This window comes from Oncorhynchus kisutch, linkage group LG12 (genome assembly GCF_002021735.2).
Source record: "Oncorhynchus kisutch isolate 150728-3 linkage group LG12, Okis_V2, whole genome shotgun sequence".
Classification (NCBI taxonomy): domain Eukaryota; kingdom Metazoa; phylum Chordata; class Actinopteri; order Salmoniformes; family Salmonidae; genus Oncorhynchus; species Oncorhynchus kisutch.
In genome coordinates, this window is record NC_034185.2 from 47,701,075 (window position 1) to 47,720,658 (window position 19,584).

The 19,584-nt window shown below is 39.9% G+C and overlaps 1 protein-coding gene across 1 annotated transcript in view; it reads left to right on the forward strand.

The window, feature by feature from the left end:
• LOC116376539 (hepatocyte cell adhesion molecule-like) overlaps positions 1 to 19,584 on the forward strand; it is a 63,380-nt gene that overhangs the window by 13,426 nt on the left and 30,370 nt on the right. The window lies entirely within an intron of this gene.

Genomic DNA, 19,584 nt, shown 5'->3' on the forward strand with positions numbered 1-19,584 from the left:
TTGGATACAAAAAGATTTCCCAAGCTTTAAACATCCCAAGGAGCACTGTGCAAGCGATAATATTGAAATGGAAGGAGTATCAGACCACTGCAAATCTACCAAGACCTGGCCGTCCCTCTAAACTTTCAGCTCATACAAGGAGAAGACTGATCAGAGATGCAGCCAAGAGGCCCATGATCACTCTGGATGAACTGCAGAGATCTACAGCTGAGGTGGGAGACTCTGTCCATAGGACAACAATCAGTCGTATATTGCACAAATCTGGCCTTTATGGAAGAGTGGCAGGAAGAAAGCCATTTCTTAAAGATATCCATAAAAGTGTTGTTTAAAGTTTGCCACAAGCCACCTGGGAGACACACCAAACATGTGGAAGAAGGTGCTCTGGTCAGATGAAACCAAAATTGAACTTTTTGGCAACAATGCTAAACGTTATGTTTGGCGTAAAAGCAACACAGCTCATCACCCTGAACACACCATCCCCACTGTCAAACATGGTGGTGGCAGCATCATGTTTTGGGCCTGCTTTTCTTCAGCAGGGACAGGGAAGATGGTTAAAATTGATGAGAAGATGGATGGAGCCAAATACAGGACCATTCTGGAAGAAAACCTGATGGAGTCTGCAAAAGACCTGAGACTGGGACGGAGATTTGTCTTCCAACAAGACAATGATCCAAAACATAAAGCAAAATCTACAATGGAATGGTTCAAAAATAAACATATCCAGGTGTTAGAATGGCCAAGTCAAAGTCTAGACCTGAATCCAATCGAGAATCTGTGGAAAGAACTGAAAACTGCTGTTCACAAATGCTCTCCATCCAACCTCACTGAGCTCGAGCTGTTTTGCAAGGAGGAATGGGAAAAAATTTCAGTCTCTCGATGTGCAAAACTGATAGAGACATACCCCAAGCGACTTACAGCTGTAATCGCAGCAAAAGGTGGCGCTACAAAGTATTAACTTAAGGGGGCCGAATACTTTCGCAAGGCACTGTACATAGGACCCATAGCTTTCCATTATAAGACCCTGGGACTTCAAAAAAGAAAAAACATTCTGGTTGTTTTTTCTTCGGATTTTCACCTGCCATATCAATTGTGTTATACTCTCAGACATTATTTTAACAATTTTAGAAACGTCTAAATGTTTTCTATCCAATGCTACCAATAACATGCATATCCTGGCTTCTGGCCTGAGTAACAGGCAGTTTACTTTCAGCACGTCAGTCAGGCAGAAATTCTGAAAAAAAGGACCCTAGCCCTAACAATGTGAAATGTCAGAATAATAGAGAGAATGATTGATTTATTTCAGCTTTTATATCTTTCATCACATTTCCAGTGGGTCAGAAGTTTACATACACTCAACTAATATTTGGTAGCATTGCCTGTAAATTGTTTAACTTGGGTCAAACGTTTCTGGTAGCCTTCCACAAGCTTCCCACAATAAATTGGGTGAATTTTGGCCCATTCCTCCTGACCGAGTTGGTGTAACTGAATCAGGTTTGTAGGCCTCCTTGCTCGCACATGCTTTTTTTAGTTCTGCCCACAGATTTTCTATAGGATGAGGTAAGGGCTATGTGATGGCCACTCCAATACCTTGGAATTATGCTTGAGGCTGTTGTCCATTTGGAAGACCCATTTGCGACCAAGCTTTAACTTCCTGACTGATGTTTTGAGATGTTGCTTCACTATATCCACATCATTTTCTGTCCTCATGATGCCATCTATTTTGTGAAGTACACCAGTCCCTCCTGCAGCAAAGCACCTCCACAACATGATGCTGCCACCACCATGCTTCACGGTTGGGATGATGTTCTTCGACTTGCAAGCCTCCCCTTTCTCTTCCAAACATAATGATGGTCATTATGGCCAAAAAGTTCTGATTTTGTTTCATCAGACCATAGGACATTTCTCCAAAAAGTACGATCTTTGTCCCCATGTACAGTTGCAAACCGTAGTCTGGCTTTTTTATGACGGTTTTTGAGCAGTGGCTTCTTCCTTGCTGAGCGGCCTTTCAGGTTATGTTGATATAGGACTCATTTTACTGTGGATATAGATACTTTTGTACCTGTTTCCTCCAGCATCTTCACAAGATCCTTTGCTGTTATTCTGGAATTGATTTGCACTTTTCACACCAAAGTACGTTCATCTCTAGGAGACCTGTCTCCTAGAACCTAGATCCTGTCTCCTAGAACCTGTCTCCTTCCTGAGTGGTATGATGGCTGTGTACTTCCATGGTGTTTAAACCTGCGGACTATTGTTTGCGGACTATTGTTTGTACGCTACCTTCGGGCGTTTGGAAATTGCTCCCAAGCCTGAACCAGACTTGTGGAGGTCTACAATTTTTTTCTGAGGTCTTGGCTGATTTATTTAGATTTTCCCATGATGTCAAGCAAAGAGGCACTGAGTTTGAAGGTAGGCCTTGAAATACATTCACAGGTACACCTCCAATGCACTCAAATGATGTCAATTAGCCCATCAGAAGCTTCTAAAGCCACGACATCATTTCCTGGGATTTTCCAAGCTGTTTAAAGGCACAGTCAACTTAGATGTCCTGACCGACTTGCCAAAACTATAGTTTGTTAACAAGAAATTTGTGGAGTGGTTAAAAAATGAGTTTTAATGACTCCAACTTAAGTGTGTTAACTTCCGACTTCAACTGAACTTGAAAAATATTCTTACCTTACCACAACCCACAATATGGTTTAAGTTTACTCCATTGTTTATATTTTTGTTGTCATTTGAGTTTTTGTAAACAAACAATGTATTGCTACAATATACCTGTGAAAACTGTCAGTCTTTGCAGCCAAAGTTGCGTTCAAGAGTTTGAGAGTGGCAACGTTTCTCCAGAGACACACAACCTCCAGATGCTGGTTTTAATGTTTGACCTAGATCATTTGTGTGTATGTATTGATATGTAGGCTTAGTGTGCCTTCTTTTTATTGATGTAGTTCTGTCCTTGAGCTGTTCTCGTCTATTAATGTTCTGTATTATGCATGTTTTGTGTGGACCCCAGGAAGAGAAGCTGCTGCTTTTGCAACAGCTAATGGGGATCCTAATAAAGTACCAAATGGAGCTTACTTCTAGGGTCTAGGGGAGACCACTGTAATAGTTTGGTGGTTTTGAAGTGTGTTTCTGTATTTATTGAGTTTAAGTGTATTTGGGATGTTTTGTCCTGTTCTTTTTAATGCCAGGCAGTTGTTCATTTATAATTTGAAAAGAATGATGACTAATCCTATTACATTTCAAGCATTGCTTTCAAGGAAACAATGTTTTTCTTCTAATGTATTTTCCTCATCTAGTGGTTGAATGTTTTTATCATTCAGCATACTGCAGACTGTACTTTACATACTACATTATTTTGTACTCTGAGCCAGTGTACTGTATATTGTAAGTGTAACTTACATCATGTGTCAGCAAAATGTTTTCAAACCTTTCTATGCTTTTACATTTGAACTGTGCTCATGCATTATTGTGCCAATTTATATTTTATATAAAAACATGTCTTGTAAATTATGCCATGCCAATGATATGTTTAATCACATTTGGTCAGAAAACATGAGTGCTTCATTTATCATTCTGTGTATCTATGTGATGTATTTTTCCACAAAGTTCAGATTTTGCAATGTTGTGACTCCAGTCCCAACACCTTACCACTGCTACACCTGGCTATCAGTAGAGCCTTGTCTGGCAGCGAAACAGTTCATTCAGCCTCATTTACTGCCTTTGAAAAAACATAGCTGATAAGGCTGACTTGCTGAAACAAATGTGGTTTCTACTGACAATTGAGATGTACAAACTGTGGCATAACGGGACGACAAGCGGATAAGAGGCAATACGTAATTTCTATTAAGTCATGACTTTCTCTTCATAAGGATTAAAAAGGATTTGCCAGTAGATTGTCAACTTGATTTATGATGATGACCGCTAGCTAATATTTTGAAAGTAAGATGTTGACATGATCAGACCAATCAAAGCTGCTGTACATATAACGTGATTTGATGTCATTTTATCTGTGGCCAATGACCTTAAGCCTTCTTGGAAGGGCACTTATAATGTAACTCTATGGCAGGACCCAAAGGGCTTAAATGTTTGATGTCTACCCTTACTAAGGACTTAGACCTGGTGGTGGCGTAGTGTCCCCATGAGTGACAGATCACTGAGCTAATGCTCCTATTTTTTCCTGGCTTGCCCCACCACCACAGAAAGCACTGAGCTAGGCTGAAACACCTGCATTTTGGCGCAACCTTACTCAAGAAAACAAAAAAGAGACCATGTTTGTATGCGGTTTCATTAACTAAATGATATATATACACACTACCGTTCAAAAGTTTGGAGTCACTTAGAAATGTCTGTGTTTTTGAAAGAAAATCTTTTTTTTGTCCTTTAAAATAGCTTCAAATTGATCAGAAATACAGTGTAGTCATTGTTAATGTTGTAAATGTCTATTGTAGCTGGAAACTGCTGTTTAAAAAAAATGGAATATCTACATTGGCGTACAGAGGCCCATTATCAGCAACCATCACTCCTGTGTTCCAATGGCACGTTGTTAGCTAATCCAAGTTTATAATTTTAAAAGGCTCATTGATCATTAGAAAACCCTTTTGCAGTTATGTTAGCACAGCTGAAAACTGTTGTTCCTGATTAAAGAAGCATTAAAACTGGCCTTCTTTAGACTAGTTGAGTATCTGGAGCATCAGAATTTGTGGGTTCAGGCTAAAATGGCCAGAAACAAAGAACTTTCTTCTGAAACTTGTCCAGTCTATTCTTGTTCTGAGAAATTAAGGCTATTCCATGCGAGAAATTGCCACGAAAATGAAGATCCCATACAACGCTGTGCACTACTCCCTTCACAGAGCAGCATAAACTGGCTCTAACCAGAATAGAAAGAGGAGTGGGAGGCCCCGGTGCACAACTGAGCAAGAGGACAAGTACATTAGAGTGTATAGTTTGAGAAGCAGACACCTCACAAGTCCTCAACTGGCAGCTTCATTAAATAGTACCCTCAAAACACCAGTCTCAACGTCAACGGTGAAGAGGCGACTCCGGGTTGCTGGCCTTCTATAATTTGTTTTGCATTTGCAAAAATTCCTAATCCTGTCTTCCATTTGCAAAAATCCTAAACCTGTTTGTTTTTTTGCAATTGCAAATATTCCTGAACCTGTAAGTATAGGGTATTGTGTGTAGATTGATGAGGGAAAAAAACGATTTAATCAGTTTTAGAATAAGGCTGTAACATGACAAAATGTGGAAAAAGTCAAGGGGTCTGAATACTTCCCGAATGTGCCGTATATCCTCCAAGCTGTATGATCATTTACATCATCCAATTCGTAAGAACTATGATACCGTCCTCCTGATAATGTACACAAGCTATTCCAATCATACTGTAATGTAATGTAGCATAAAGTAATGTATCATACTAAATGGTTGGGAACATATTTATATAGTAGTCCTACAAATTCCCTGAGACCATGTTAGAGATATTGTGCAGACCACAACCCTTCCTTCTCCCACAAAAGAGCTCTATTTAATACCCTATTTACCTCTATCTTTCTCTCTCCAACATAAGAGCGGAATGGCTTGCAGTGATGCAAATACAACACATTGTTTCAATACAATAAACCAACAACCTGTAGTTAAAATAGTAGGAAACATCTATGTTGCAATTAAATTAATTTAAATTAAAGTCTGTATCTACTCAACCTCTGCACCATCTTTCTTATATCAGCATAACTAGATCATTATTTAAATATTACTTGATTGACGAAATGAACTATTTATTTATTTTACAGCGCCCTCTCCCACAGAGGGAGAGAGGGGTGAAGTTGGCCCTTTTATGATGGTCGTAAATACCTGCAGGAACTCTCTCTCTCCCATTCTGGAGGAAGGGAAGTTAAACATCCCTTTGTTACAGCAGTTTGTGACATCCAAGATTGGATAATGAAATAATATGTCTGTAATCCAAACAGTTGGAATGGTCCGTGGGTACGTAAAGAACAATTATGTCAGATCAGTTGTTGTTTTGGGATCTCATTAAGGATGGTATGACAGCATAACTGTATCTCTGAATGTGTATATTTAACAGTTGTCAGGTTTACATCCAAATGCTGTGGAACTCACGGGATTAAATATGAAACTATTTGTGAAAAGACGAAATGTGATGTTAGCCTTCTAAATGAGAATTGTTTATCATATAAAAGTTATACCTAGTCAGTGACCACACTCACATTATGTCGGCATTATGGAACCATGGAACTTTTACCAGAGTGCATAAAACCCCTCCTAACAAAATGTACATTAGACCAAGCAGGTGGACGGTAAGCCGGACGTCACAAATGGTTAGACTCTACAAGACCAGTACACAGACAGCGTGAGCTGCAAGGTACGAAATGGTTAGAAACTCTGAAACTTTCAACAGTGAAGAAGATAAAGACTACACATTCACAGTCTGCAGCTGTATATATAAAATAGTCTAGTACACTCGACCGAAGACAAGAGACAAAGATCTATTTCCTCTATTCTAACGAACAGAGCCCGCTGAACAAGCTACAACTATGAAATAATTTGATCTCTGGTGGACAAACCAGAGACTTCCGTCGAACTACTCTCCACAGATGGACCGGCGATTTCAACAGAGACCACACATGCAAGTGTAAATATGTACATTGCATTTCTAAATCCGAATGAGCGGTTGTTAGGGTGCTAAATATCCACATTTACAATGGTCCACATGTATGTACAATAAGCCCACTCTCTGTCTCTCCCTCTCTTTAACTGCCCCCACCCCTTTCCATTGTCTACCACGCCATCATATCGGGTTAGTCCACTAGGGACCCATCATTGCATTATGTTAGTAACTAATGTATAATCTAACCTGTGTGTGTGTTTATGTCCTTCTGTGTGATTATTTAGTTAGTCAGTAAATAAATAATTAAGCCAATATGTGTATCGCTGATTCATCATGGAGACTAGGGTTCGTGCAGATTTCAAAGAGTTTTGCGACATTCCAGAATGAGACTGAAGGTAAATAAGAATGAATGAATTGACTGTGACTGATGTAAGTGATATTTATATCTTTAGAGTTTAGTTTAGGAGATAGTAACTCTTTAAAAAACTTTTCCTGTGGGGCACCAGATTACTACTTAATTAATTGTTATATTGTTAATTTAATCGCATAATAATTGAACGTGGTATGTAATTATTTGACAAATAACAGTCTAAGATATTAATAATAGTCAAGACACAACATGGGCCTACATACCAAGTTAAGTTAAGCCCTCTATAGCATGTCCTACCGGTTAGGACCTTACAGGTGCACGTGAGATCTCAACAGACCTGGGGCCTCATTTATAAATGTTGCGAAAGTACAAAAGAAGAGGTACACCACTTTCTAAGCAAACTTTGGGATTTATAGAAAACAAACTTGACGGGAGAATGTGCGGTCCTCCACGGACACTTTGACCCATACATATGCACATAAACTGGAGAAATTAGAAACTGCGACTTTGATGGCAGAAGGATGAAACTCGGGAAACGCTTTGAAATTGATACCATTGTGTAAAATAAATAGCTCTCACATATTATATATGAAGGGTTCCCTGGAGTGCACAAAAACATGATTTAGGATAATAAATATCAATGGAGATATCTGTTTTTGCAAAAGAACCCCTCAAATATGTTGTACAGTTTAATCGGGAATCACATTTTATTGGATCTGTAATTATTAAACAATACCTGCATGTTATTAAATGTATTATCATAAATAATGAGGTGAACAGTAGGACAAATTGCGTTTAAACTGATGCAGTTTTCGATGCCTCAGGCTGGAAGATACGAGTGCACAGTTTTATAAATTGTTATCACATGGTCGTTGCGCAGAACTGTCAATGTGATAATGGCCCTCTCATTGTCAGTTTACAATCAGGGTAATTACCACACCTGAAGGTGTTACGCAATTGAGTAGCTTTGACAATCAAATGGGTGGATATAAAAAGGCATGCAATTACAATGTGTAATGATGCACAATGGCTTCTTCGGCACTGTTGGAAGATTTGGCAAATGGAAGAATTAGACAAATATGGGCGTTAAACGGGTGGGACAAGACGCTCGCTCAGGTCGATGAGGCTCTCTTGTTCAGATATCGGTAAGTGGGCTGGAAGCAGGGCATGAAAGAGATAACGAATCCAGTTGTTTGTGTCATCCCTTTCGGGAAAGGAGCTGCGTAATTGCGCACCCAACTCACTCAGATGCTTCGCTAATTGGTGGATAAAAAAGGCATGCAATTACAATGCGTAATGACGCACAATGGCTGCTTCGGCACTGTTGTAAGATTTGGCAAATTGAAGAATTAGACATATGGGCGTTAAAAGGGTGGGACAAGACGCTCGCTCATGTGCGCCAAATGTCAATTTGATTGTGATTTATAAAGTGAAACCGGTGTGGGACGTGTGTGTGTGCCACTCTTATAAATCAGAATATTTTTGCGAGTAAGCACTTTCTGTTTCGTCTGTACGTGAATCGTCCGCACAGTTTTATAAATGAGGCCCCAGATCTCACCACCAACCTCTCACTCCCCCTGGAGGTAGAGAGAGAACATTACAACTCCATTTACAGCTGGTAGGCTGTCATCCCGGTCACTAAACAGACCATCACCGTTATCATCACTAAAATAAATCATTATCCTTTATTGCCATCAGCTCTAAGCTCAATACACTATTGTATAAATCTCTCTTGAGACAATGGCTTAGTATACTTGTTGTATTGTGATGAATCTGAGCTTAGATTGGTCAAGAGCACCTTCTATTGGAGAAAGTTTAGAATTTCACTGTGAACTTGTACAATTATATACTTGAACTTGTGGACACCAGGAAGAATATCTGCTGCTTCTTCAACTGTTTGCAGTTTACATTACCTTGTATGCTTCTGTGTTGTATTATGTGAGGTACACTATGTAATGTATTGTATTTGTTTTTCACCCACACAACAAAGATGAGAGGCATGGAAGAAGATACTATACTCTTATCCCAGCAGCCTTTGTGGTGTACCCAGGAATCTTTGCACGTGTTCTTAAAAGGTCATTTTAAAACTGTCCCGCAACTCTTGCCGTGTCCACAGACATCCCCAAAATAATCAAAAACCGACTCTCGGGGAATGAATGCACCAGAGGAGGCTAGTGGAAGGAGCTATAGGAGGAGGGGGCCATGAAATGGAATGGTACCAAGCACATGGAAACAAAGTGTTTGTCTCAGTTCCACTAATTCCATCCCTGCCATTACAATGAGCCCGTCCTCCTATAGCTCTTCCCAAAACCTCCTCTGGAGTGCACAACTGGTAAATAGTCACTCATAGATATTTCAGTCAGTCAGGTGGCTAGCTGCTTCCAGATACTTGTATTGCAGTAATGTTGAAGGGCTCTGGCTAGTATTACTTACCCAGCTAGAAGGATGAAGTAAGAAGCTAACATTAAACAGAGCCTACCTCAGCAGGAGCAAAGAAATACACTACTAAGTTCTAATAACTTTGCTTTACAGAGAGTAGAATACTGAGACAAACATTGAAGTAGCTCTCAGTGGTGAAGCTGAGGCAGGCTGCAATACATGCAGGAGGAAGCAGAGGACACAAAGTGGAGGGAGGAAGTAAGCAGAGAGAAGTTAGTACATTGGTTCCCAAACTTGGGGTCGGGGCTCTGTGGGAACTAAGTTAGGAACTTTAAAAAATGTATATGTTTCAATCTGTACATTTCCACATGGCCTATCTTCCCTATAGGTTTACATTAAAATGCAAACATTACAGTTCTAACAATGTAATACTCTGCTGATGCTACGTGTCAGTGTGAATCATTTCTCATATTTCCCCCTTTTCAGAGGTAAAACATTATATAAAATGTAGGTGGACCAAAATGTTGGCACTCAAATCATATTTTAATTATCATAAAAGCATAGCATACAGAATACCCTACTGTAGTGGTTACCAAACCTTTTATAGCCCCGTACCCCTTTAACCCTTTAAACATTCAACCTCCAGCGGCGTACCCCCTCTAGCACCAGGGCCAGCCCACTCGCAAATGTATTTTTTTGCCATCATTTTAAGTCTGCCACACACACTACACTATACATTTATTAAACATAAGAATGAGTGAGTTTTTGTCACAACCCGGCTCGTGGGAAGTGACAAAGAGCTCTTATAGGACCAGGGAACTTATAGTAATAATAATCAATAATTTTTCTCTTTATTTAGCCAGTTTACATATAAAACGTTTTGTTCATTGAAAATTGTGAATAACTGAGAAGGGTGCGCTTGAAAGAATGCACACAATTCTGGAATGTTGGGTTGTATTGGAGAGTCTCAGTCGTAAATCATTTTCCACACAGTCTGTGCCTGTATTTAGTTTTCATGCTACTGAGGGCCGAGAATCCACTCTCACATAGGTATGTGGTTGCAAGGGCATCAGTGTCTTAACAGCACGATTTACCAAGGCAGGATACTCTGAGCGCAGCCCAATCCAGAAATCTGGCAGTGGCTTCTGATTTAAATTCAATGTTCACAGAACCGCTTGTTGCAATTTCGATGAGGCTCTCTTGTTCAGATATCGGTAAGTGGGCTGGAGGCAGGGCATGAAAGAGATAACGGATGACACAAACAACTGGATTCGTTTCGGGAAAGTAGCTGCGTAGTTGCGCACCCAACTCACTCAAATGCTTCGCTATATCACATTTGACATGGTCCGTAAGCTTGTGATCATTTGCACACAAGAAATCATACAATGATGGAAAGACCTGTGTGTTGTCCTTGTTAATAATGCAGTCAGAGAAGAGGTGCAGGAACTCTTAGTAGAGGAAAATATGAGGTGCTGGTACTCAGTTCCGGTGAGCTCCTGCCTAAGTATTGTGTTTAGGTAAAAAGATAATGTCCCGCTTGGAACACTGACAATTGTTTTTTTATTTTTTTCTCTTTTTGCCCATCCTTGCCTTCACTTATGGTCTGTTGATCAACTCAGGTGAATAAACTGACAGCAGCCAAGGTGATAATGGCTAGGATAAGTTCTTGTTTTTGCTGTTCTCCAAATACATTTTAAATTTTTTTATTGTATAGAAATGCAGTAAATGAGCTTTAACTTTCCCCAAAAATTCCTGCGGGGGCAGGGGGGGACATTTCCCTTATTCCTGTCATCACCAAAACTCAGACCCTGGTTACGGCCATGGTAATGGAGATATTAATTGCTTCCCCTGGTCCTATATAATGTACATATAGTACCAGTCAAGTTTGCACACCTACTCATTCAAGGGTTTTCATTATTTTTACTAGTTTCTACATTGTAGAAACTATGAAATAACACATGGAATCATGTAGGAACCAAAAATATTTTATATTTGAGATTCTTTAAAGTAGCCACCCTTTGCCTTGATGACAGGTTTGCACACTCTTGGCATTCTCTCAACCAGCTTCACCTGGAGTGCTTTTACAACAGTCTTGAAGGATTTCCCACATGTGCTGAGCACTTGCTGGCTGCATTTCCTTCACTCTGCAGTCCAACTCATCCCAAACCATCTCAATTGGCTTGAGGTCGGGTGATTGGATGCCAGGTCATCTAATGCAGCACTCCATCACTGCCCTTCTTGGTCAAATCGCCCTTACACAGCCTAGAGGTATGTTGGATCATTGTCCTGTTGAAAAACAAATGATAGTCCCACTAAGCGCAAACCAGATAGGATGGCGTATCGCTGCAGAATGCTGTGGTAGCCATGCTAGTTAAGTACACCTTGAATTCTAAATAAATCACCAGCAAAGCACCACCACACCTCCTCCATGCTTCAGGGTGGGAACCACGCATGCGGAGATAATTTGTTCATCTACTCTGCGTCTCAAAGACACGGCGGTTGGAATCAAAAATCTAATTTCAACTCATCAGACCAAAGGACAGATTTTCACTGGTCTGTCAATTGCTCGTGTTTCTTGGCCCAAGCAAGTCTTCTCATAGGTGTCCTTTACTAGTGGTTTCTTTGCAGCAATTCGGCCATGAAGGCCTGATTTCAAGCATGAATGATTCAAGCATTCTCCTCTGAACAGATGATGTTGATGTGTCTGTTACTTGAACACTGAGAAGCTGAGGCTGGTAACTCTAATGAACGTATCCTCTGCAGCAGAGGTAACTCTGGGTCGTCCTTTCCTGTGGAGGTCCTCATGGGATCCAGTTCCATCATGGAACTTGATGGTTTTTGTGAATGCACTTAAACTATCAACGATTTTGAAATTTCCCAGATTGATATACCCTCATGTCTAAAAGTAATGATGGACTGTAATTTCTCTGCTGTAATTTTTTTGATGGACTGTAATTTTTTTCTAAGAACTTTCCACAACTGCGTTGTGCAGTAATTGTCCATTACTCTTATCAAAAATCTTGCTAAACAACCATTTTCAGGTTTTACAAATTTTAAGTCGCAACTAACTCGCATAGTCAGGAACATTCACTGTCTTCTTGGTAAGGAACTCCAGTGTAGATTTGGCCTTGTGTTTTATGTTATTGTCCTGCTGAAATGTGAATTAATCTTGTAGTGTCTGGTAGAAAGCAGACTGAACCAGGTTTTACTCTAGGATTGTGCCTAGCTCCATTTCCATTCATCCTGAAAAACTCCCCAGTCCTTAACGGTTACGCGCATACCCAAAACCTGATGCAGCCAACAACATGCTTGAAAATATGTTTCTCAGTAATGTGTTTTATACAGTTTTTAGGGCTGTTACGAATCCCTTTTGGCCCGACAGTCTAGGGGGGATGGTAATGAGACCCGTAACATAACTCGTGCAAATTATTATTGTGAAAAAGTGTGAATGAAATAACCACGTCAACAGAAATCTACCATCAAACTCCAGGTTTATTTATAAACACACGGTAATGGGGGGGAGCAGGAAAAGGGGCTGAGCTGGACTCAAGGAAAGAAACAATACATTTACAAAAACACCCCTAAGCTAGACTAGCCTACTTTAACAACAGCTAACTAACTAACCAAAAATACAGTGGGTGGTCCACCCAGTTCTAACTAGTGTATTTAACAAAGTTCACCTACGGGTAGTGTATGCCCATGGGCGACTTGTCTTGGTTTCCCCCTTTTCCCACCAGCAACAAACAAACACCATAACCAAAAACAATACTCACAGGTGATGACAAAGTGCTATGGAGGTGCTCAAACAAAAGAGGTTAAGACACAAAGCGAGAGTGAAACACAGAGACCTACAGACATGGCATTTACAGAGAGATTGAGCTCAAGAGCAAACAACTGATGGGGTTTTTAAACCAAGGGAAAGGAACTGTGATAGGGTAGGAAACAGGAGGAGGTGTGTCTTCTGATTGATGATTGATTGTTGACTGATTGGGGAGTGATGATGAGAAAAGAAACACACACACACACAGGATACCTGTATCCGTAACAAGGGCAAATCCAATAACACTGTATTCAGTGAATTGCTTTACCACAATTTTTTTGTTTGTTGCAGTAACACTTTAGTGTTGTTTTGAGGATGCATGTTTTGGAATGTTTTCATTATGTACAGGCTTCCTTTTCACTGTCTATTGGGTAACTACGATGTTGCTAATCCATCCTGAATTTTCTCTTTTCAGCCATTAAACTAACTGTTTAAAAGTCACCCTTTGCCTAACCGTGAAAACCCTGAGCGGTGTCCTTCCTCTCTGGCAACTGAGTTAGCAAAGACGCCTGTTTCTTTGTAGTGACTGGTGTATTGATACACCATCCAAAGTGTAATGAATAACTTCAAAATGCTCAAAGGGATATTCAGTATCATATTATTTATTTTGCCATCTACCAATAGGTGGTTGTCTTTGAGGCATTGTAAAACCTCCATGGTCTTTGTGGCTGAATTTGTATTTGAAATTCACTGCTAGACTGAGGAACATTACAGAATATCATGTTAAACACTACACTATTATTGCAACACATAGTGAGTCCATGCAAGTTATTATGTGACTTGTTAACCGATGTATAGCACCTGTATTTTCATGATTGTTTATTACTATTTTTGTCATTTGAATTTGGCGCTCTGTAATTTCAACAGATGTTGTCGAGGTGGGACGTTAGCGTCCCAATGAGCCCAAAGAAGTTTTAACCATTGACTGAATAAGAAACAGAGTTGGGGTTTGATGCTTCCTTTTACATACAATGAAACACAAAAAAAGTTTTTTACAACACACTTAGTAAAAACACCAATATGTGGGTTTAGCACTTAATTTGTGTATTAAATCACTTACATTGGGTTTACAACTAAACACCCTCCAAACACCAGATCCCAGTTTACTGCCTATCCTCAAGGACATCTACAGCAACCGGTATCATAGGAAGACCAAGAAGATTATATCAAGGCCCTCAGTCACCCGAGCCACGGCATGTTCACCCTGCTACCACCTAGAAGGTGAAGACAGTACAGGTGCATCAAAACTGTGACCGAGAGAATGAAAAACAACTATTATCCCCAGGCCATCAGACTGTTAAATAGTCACCTCTAGCCGGCCTCCACCCTGAACTGAGTCGCTGTTACCAGCCGGCTACGACCCATTACTCTACCCTGCACCTTAGACTGCTTCCCTGTGTACAGTGTCTTTGAACACTGGTCACATTAATGTTTGCATACGTAAACATATGTACAGTTGAAGTCAGAAAATTAACATACACCTTAGCTAAATATATTAAACTCAGTTTTTCACAATTCCTGACATTTAATCCAAGTAAAATTTCCCTGTATTAAGTCAGTTAGGATCACCACTTTATTTTAAGAATGTGAAATGTCAAATAAGAGAATTATTTATTTCAGCTTTAATTTCTTTCATCATATTCCCAGTGGGTCAGAAGTTTACATACACTCAAATAGTATTTCTTAGCATTGCCTTTAAAATTGTTTAACTTGGGTCAAACGTGTTGGGTAGCCTTCCACAAGCTTCCCACAATATGTTGGGTGAATTTTGGCCCATTCCTCCTGACAGATCTGGTGTAACTGAGTCAGGACTGTAGGCCTCCTTGCTCGCACACGCTTTTTCAGTTCTGCCCACAAATCTTTGATAGGATTGAGGTCAGGGCTTTGAGATGGCCACTCCAATACCTTGACTCTGTTGTCCTTAAGCCATTTTGCCACAACTTTAGAAGTATGCTTGGGTCATTGTCCATTTGGAAGACCCATTTGCAACCAAGCTTTAACTTCTTGACTGATGTCTTGAGATGTTGCTTAAAAATATCCACGTAATTTTCCTTCTTCATGTCGCCATCTATTTTGTGAAGTGCACCAGTCCCTCCTGCAGCAAAGCACCACCATGATGCTTCCACCCCCGTGCTTCACGGTTGGGATGGTGTTCTTCAGCTTGCAAGTCTCCCCCTTTTTCCTCCAAACATAACGATGGTCATTATGGCCAAACCGTTATGTTTTTGTTTCATCAGACCAGAGGACATTTCTCCAAAAAGTACAATATTTGTCGACATGTGCAGTTGCAAACCGTAGTCTGGCTTTTTTTATGGCGGTTTTGGAACAGTGGCTTCTTCCTTGCTGAGCGGCCTTTCAGGTTATGTGGATATAGATACTTTGTACCTGTTTCTTCCAGCATCTTCACAAGGTCATTTGCTGTTCTGGGATTGATTTTGTATGTTCATCTCTAGGAGACAGAACGCATCTCCTTCCTGAGCGATATGACGGCTGTGTGGTCCCATGTTTATACTTGTGTACTATTGTTTGTACAGATGAACGTGGTACCTTCAGGCGTTTGGAAATTGCTCCCAAGGATGAACCAGACTTGTGGCCTGTCATTTTTTCCTGAGGTTTTGGCTGATTTTTCTTTTGATTTTCCCATGATGTCAAGCAAAGACGCACTGAGATTGAAGGTAGGCCTTGAAATATATCCACAGGTACACCTCCAATTGACTCAAATGATGTCAATTAGCCTATCAGAAGCTTCTAAAGCCGTGACGTAGATGTCCTAACCGACTTATGAAAAATATAGTTTGTTAACAAGAAATTTGTGGAGTGGTTGAAAAACAAGTTTTAATGACTCCAAAATAAGTGTATGTAAACTTCCAAATTCAATTGCATATACTTTATTCTGTACATACCTTTTCTATTAATTTACTGTCAATGTCTAAACACACTCTCATATACATAGAGTGCCTTCAAAAAGTATTCAGACCCTTTGACTTTTTCCAGAGGAGATACAGACAGGAGGGAGAAACAGATTGAAGGGCTGGAGCAAGGAATTTAAGGCCTCTCCCTATGCTGAATGACACTGCAAAGATTCCTGGGAACACCACCAAGGCTGCTGTTGGGATGACAGGATAGTATCTTCCTCCATGTCTCATCTTTGTTGTGTAGAGTTGTTTGGGGTACACTGTTAGCTGATGATACTGTAGCAGTTAGAGTAACAAGTCACAAAGAAAAGTTGATATTGTGCAATGTTGCTTGGAAATGGCATACAGTACACTACATCAATACCGTATAATGTAGGCTTCTGTTTTACAATACATGCCACAATACTCCTATATCTGATTTCTTCTACTTATGTACTGTATAAGGATACTGTTTCTGTAAGACTGACATTTTTTCTCAACATGCCCTAAAGTTTGATTAAAAAAAAAGAGAAGATTTGCAGTCAACTTGAGAACTGGTACATAGCTAAAAACTTCATGGAAAATGGTATTTACCCTCTATTATTCCTTCTATTCAGCACATCAAAAAGATCAGTTTTGAAAACTGTATGATGTAGTTTGTGCTATTAGATTAAATGTTAAGATGACTAAATGGTGAGCCTATATCATTAGCTGATATATTGGTGAATTAAAAAAAAAAAAAATCTCATGCTTTTTCATGAATAACTCAGGGGTGAAAGATGTGTTGACAGCCAGTGAATCCTCAATCAAATGTTCAGAACATAAGACAAGGGGCATTAGAAGTGTTGTACCAAGAGTTTTGAAAATACACTTAACATGTGAAGAATGTGCCAAAGTGATTGAAAAAAAACTACAACTTGTCTAGCATTACAATATAGCCTATTAAATAATAATACTAGTAATTATATTCTATTGCCTATAAGTATTTTAATGTGCTACAAAATGGGATGGATTTAACGAGGCACTGGAAAATCTCCCTGGTCTTTGTGGATGAATCTGTGCTTGAAATTCACTACTCGACTGAGGGACCTTCAGCCTATCAGGTACAGAGTAAGTCATTACAAAATCATATTTCACAGAGTATGTGATTTGTTAGGCCAATATTACAACTGAACTATTTTAGGCTTGTCCTAACAAAGGGTTTGAACATTTTATAGAGTGTTCTTTTCACTTTGACATTATGGAGTATTTTGTGTAGATCAATCACAAACAAAATCATATTAGTCTAAATCCATTTCAATCCCACTTTGTAACACAACAAAATGTGAAAAAGTCAAAGGGTGGTGAATATTACAGGCACTGTGTAATGTGTTGTCACATCAAACATAACTGTTTGGCCATCAATGACTGCATTGGGCCCCACATGAAACACTGAAAAAAATATATTAATATATTAAACCAACACTCACCATAGACATTAAGATTGAATTTCTGAGATGTTTTGTGTGTACATGTTTAGCTGATAAACTCCAGAGTTGTAGAGGGTGAGATCCAGTTTCTCTGTCCAGCTGCAGTCTGTCTGGGAATCTTCCTTTGAATTCTGTGATGTTCTCTCCTCTGATGACCTGACTCTCAACTATTGAGGTGTTTGGAATGACTGGACCAAAGAACCAAAATATCTTATCAGCCTGTAGTCCAGTTAGTCCAGTGTGTAGAGTGACAGACTGCCTCTGTCTGTGTAAATATATTTACCTCCGCATTCACAGCACCCCAAAATAATCTTTGTTCAGTAGCAAAGACAAATGGCACAAATCATACTGTGTATTTTGTGTTTTTATAATAGATTAATATTTGATATTCAGTTTAGTTTCAGTTAGTTTTCAGACCCACTTGACTAGTTTTTATTTAGTTTAAGTTTTATAGAAACACTACTTTGTATATTTATTTTAAGTTTTATTGTTGGGGACAGAAAGACAGGCATTTATGTGTTGTATAGTTTTTGTTGTCACTTCTTGCCTTTCTGAGGCAGTAATGCATAAGTTGATGGGTCAGGTCATAGGTTAGGTTTAAAGGTAGACTCAGCCAGATGAAGTACACACACAAAGTAAACTGTAGTAGTGGGTCAATTTCCACAGCAGCCAGGGCCCGGATTCCCAAAGGCATCTTAAATTCTTTGTTCAAACCTTAGTAGGAGTATCGTTAAACATGGTGCGCCTCGCTACACCTCGGTCTCAGGGGAGAACTGCAAGCCAGCTAGAGCAAAGCATACAGTCTCCTGATCTTGCAGTGTAGGCACGGTCTCCGAACCCCAAAGCAAGTCACAAGGACAACAAATCCTCAGCGCCGCAATACTGGTAGCACACAGGTTGGTACACTGTCACAATTAATAAAAACAAGGGCACAACCCAAATGATGGCACAAGCGACACCTAGTGGGGGGACAGCAGAGCACCCTGATGGAGGCTAGCTTGCTTGCTGCTCCAAGCTAGGAACCCAAACTGGCTGTGCACATGCACCATCATGCATACATTTATTTTGTCCCCCCACACCAAACGCGATCACGACATGCAGGTTAAAATATGAAAACCGGCTCTGAAACAATTACATTACTCTTCAAAAAAAGGCTGAGGCGACCATGGTATTAGCTATCGCTGAACACTGTTCCATGCTGGTATGTGATCACATTGGAGGAGCATGTAGAGTTGCTTTCTCAGACGCCACTGCTGCTACCCACTTCAAAGTGCACAGAAATTATTAATGGTGTTCTAGCACCAAGGTTGATGGCAGATGTGGGTGACCAGTGTTTCAGCCTCCTCCTCGATGAGTCCACAGATGTAAGTGTTTCTAAGTACCTGGGGGTTGTGATAAGGTACTTTAGTGACACCAAGCAGACAATTGTATCAACATTTCTTGGGCTTGTTGAGTTGGAGGGAGGAGATGCCAAATCTATAGCCCGTGCTGTTGTGGCTTTCCTCAAAGTGTTGTCTTAAAAAAGAGAAACTCCTGGGGAGAGGGACTGTTAATGCCTCTATGATGGGGATTAACAATGGGGTCCATAATGCTCTGAAGGAGGAGTATGGCCTCAAATCTGGTTCTTATTCGCTGTGTGTTCTTATTCACTCTCTGTAACTTGCTCATTTGTAGTTCTAAACATATTTATTCCTCTCTCATTCTGCGTCCATCACAATTACATGGTCAATTATGCAAAGTAGGTGATGTCATTTAGCAACTTCTAGCGACTTTTTGGACAGCCAATAGCTACTTTCCTCAATGAGAAGTTGGCAACACTGATTTATGGCAATTTAGCTAGCCAGCTTGCACTTGCTTGCTAATTTGTCCTGGTATATAAACATTGAGTTGGTATTTTACCTGAAACAACTCTATGTTTATATCCCAGGACAAATTGCTCCGAGAAATATATTTTCACTTATGGCTGCAAATCATTGCACGTTAGGCTACACATCATGTCTGTAATTTGTCTCAATATATTACAACCTACAAGT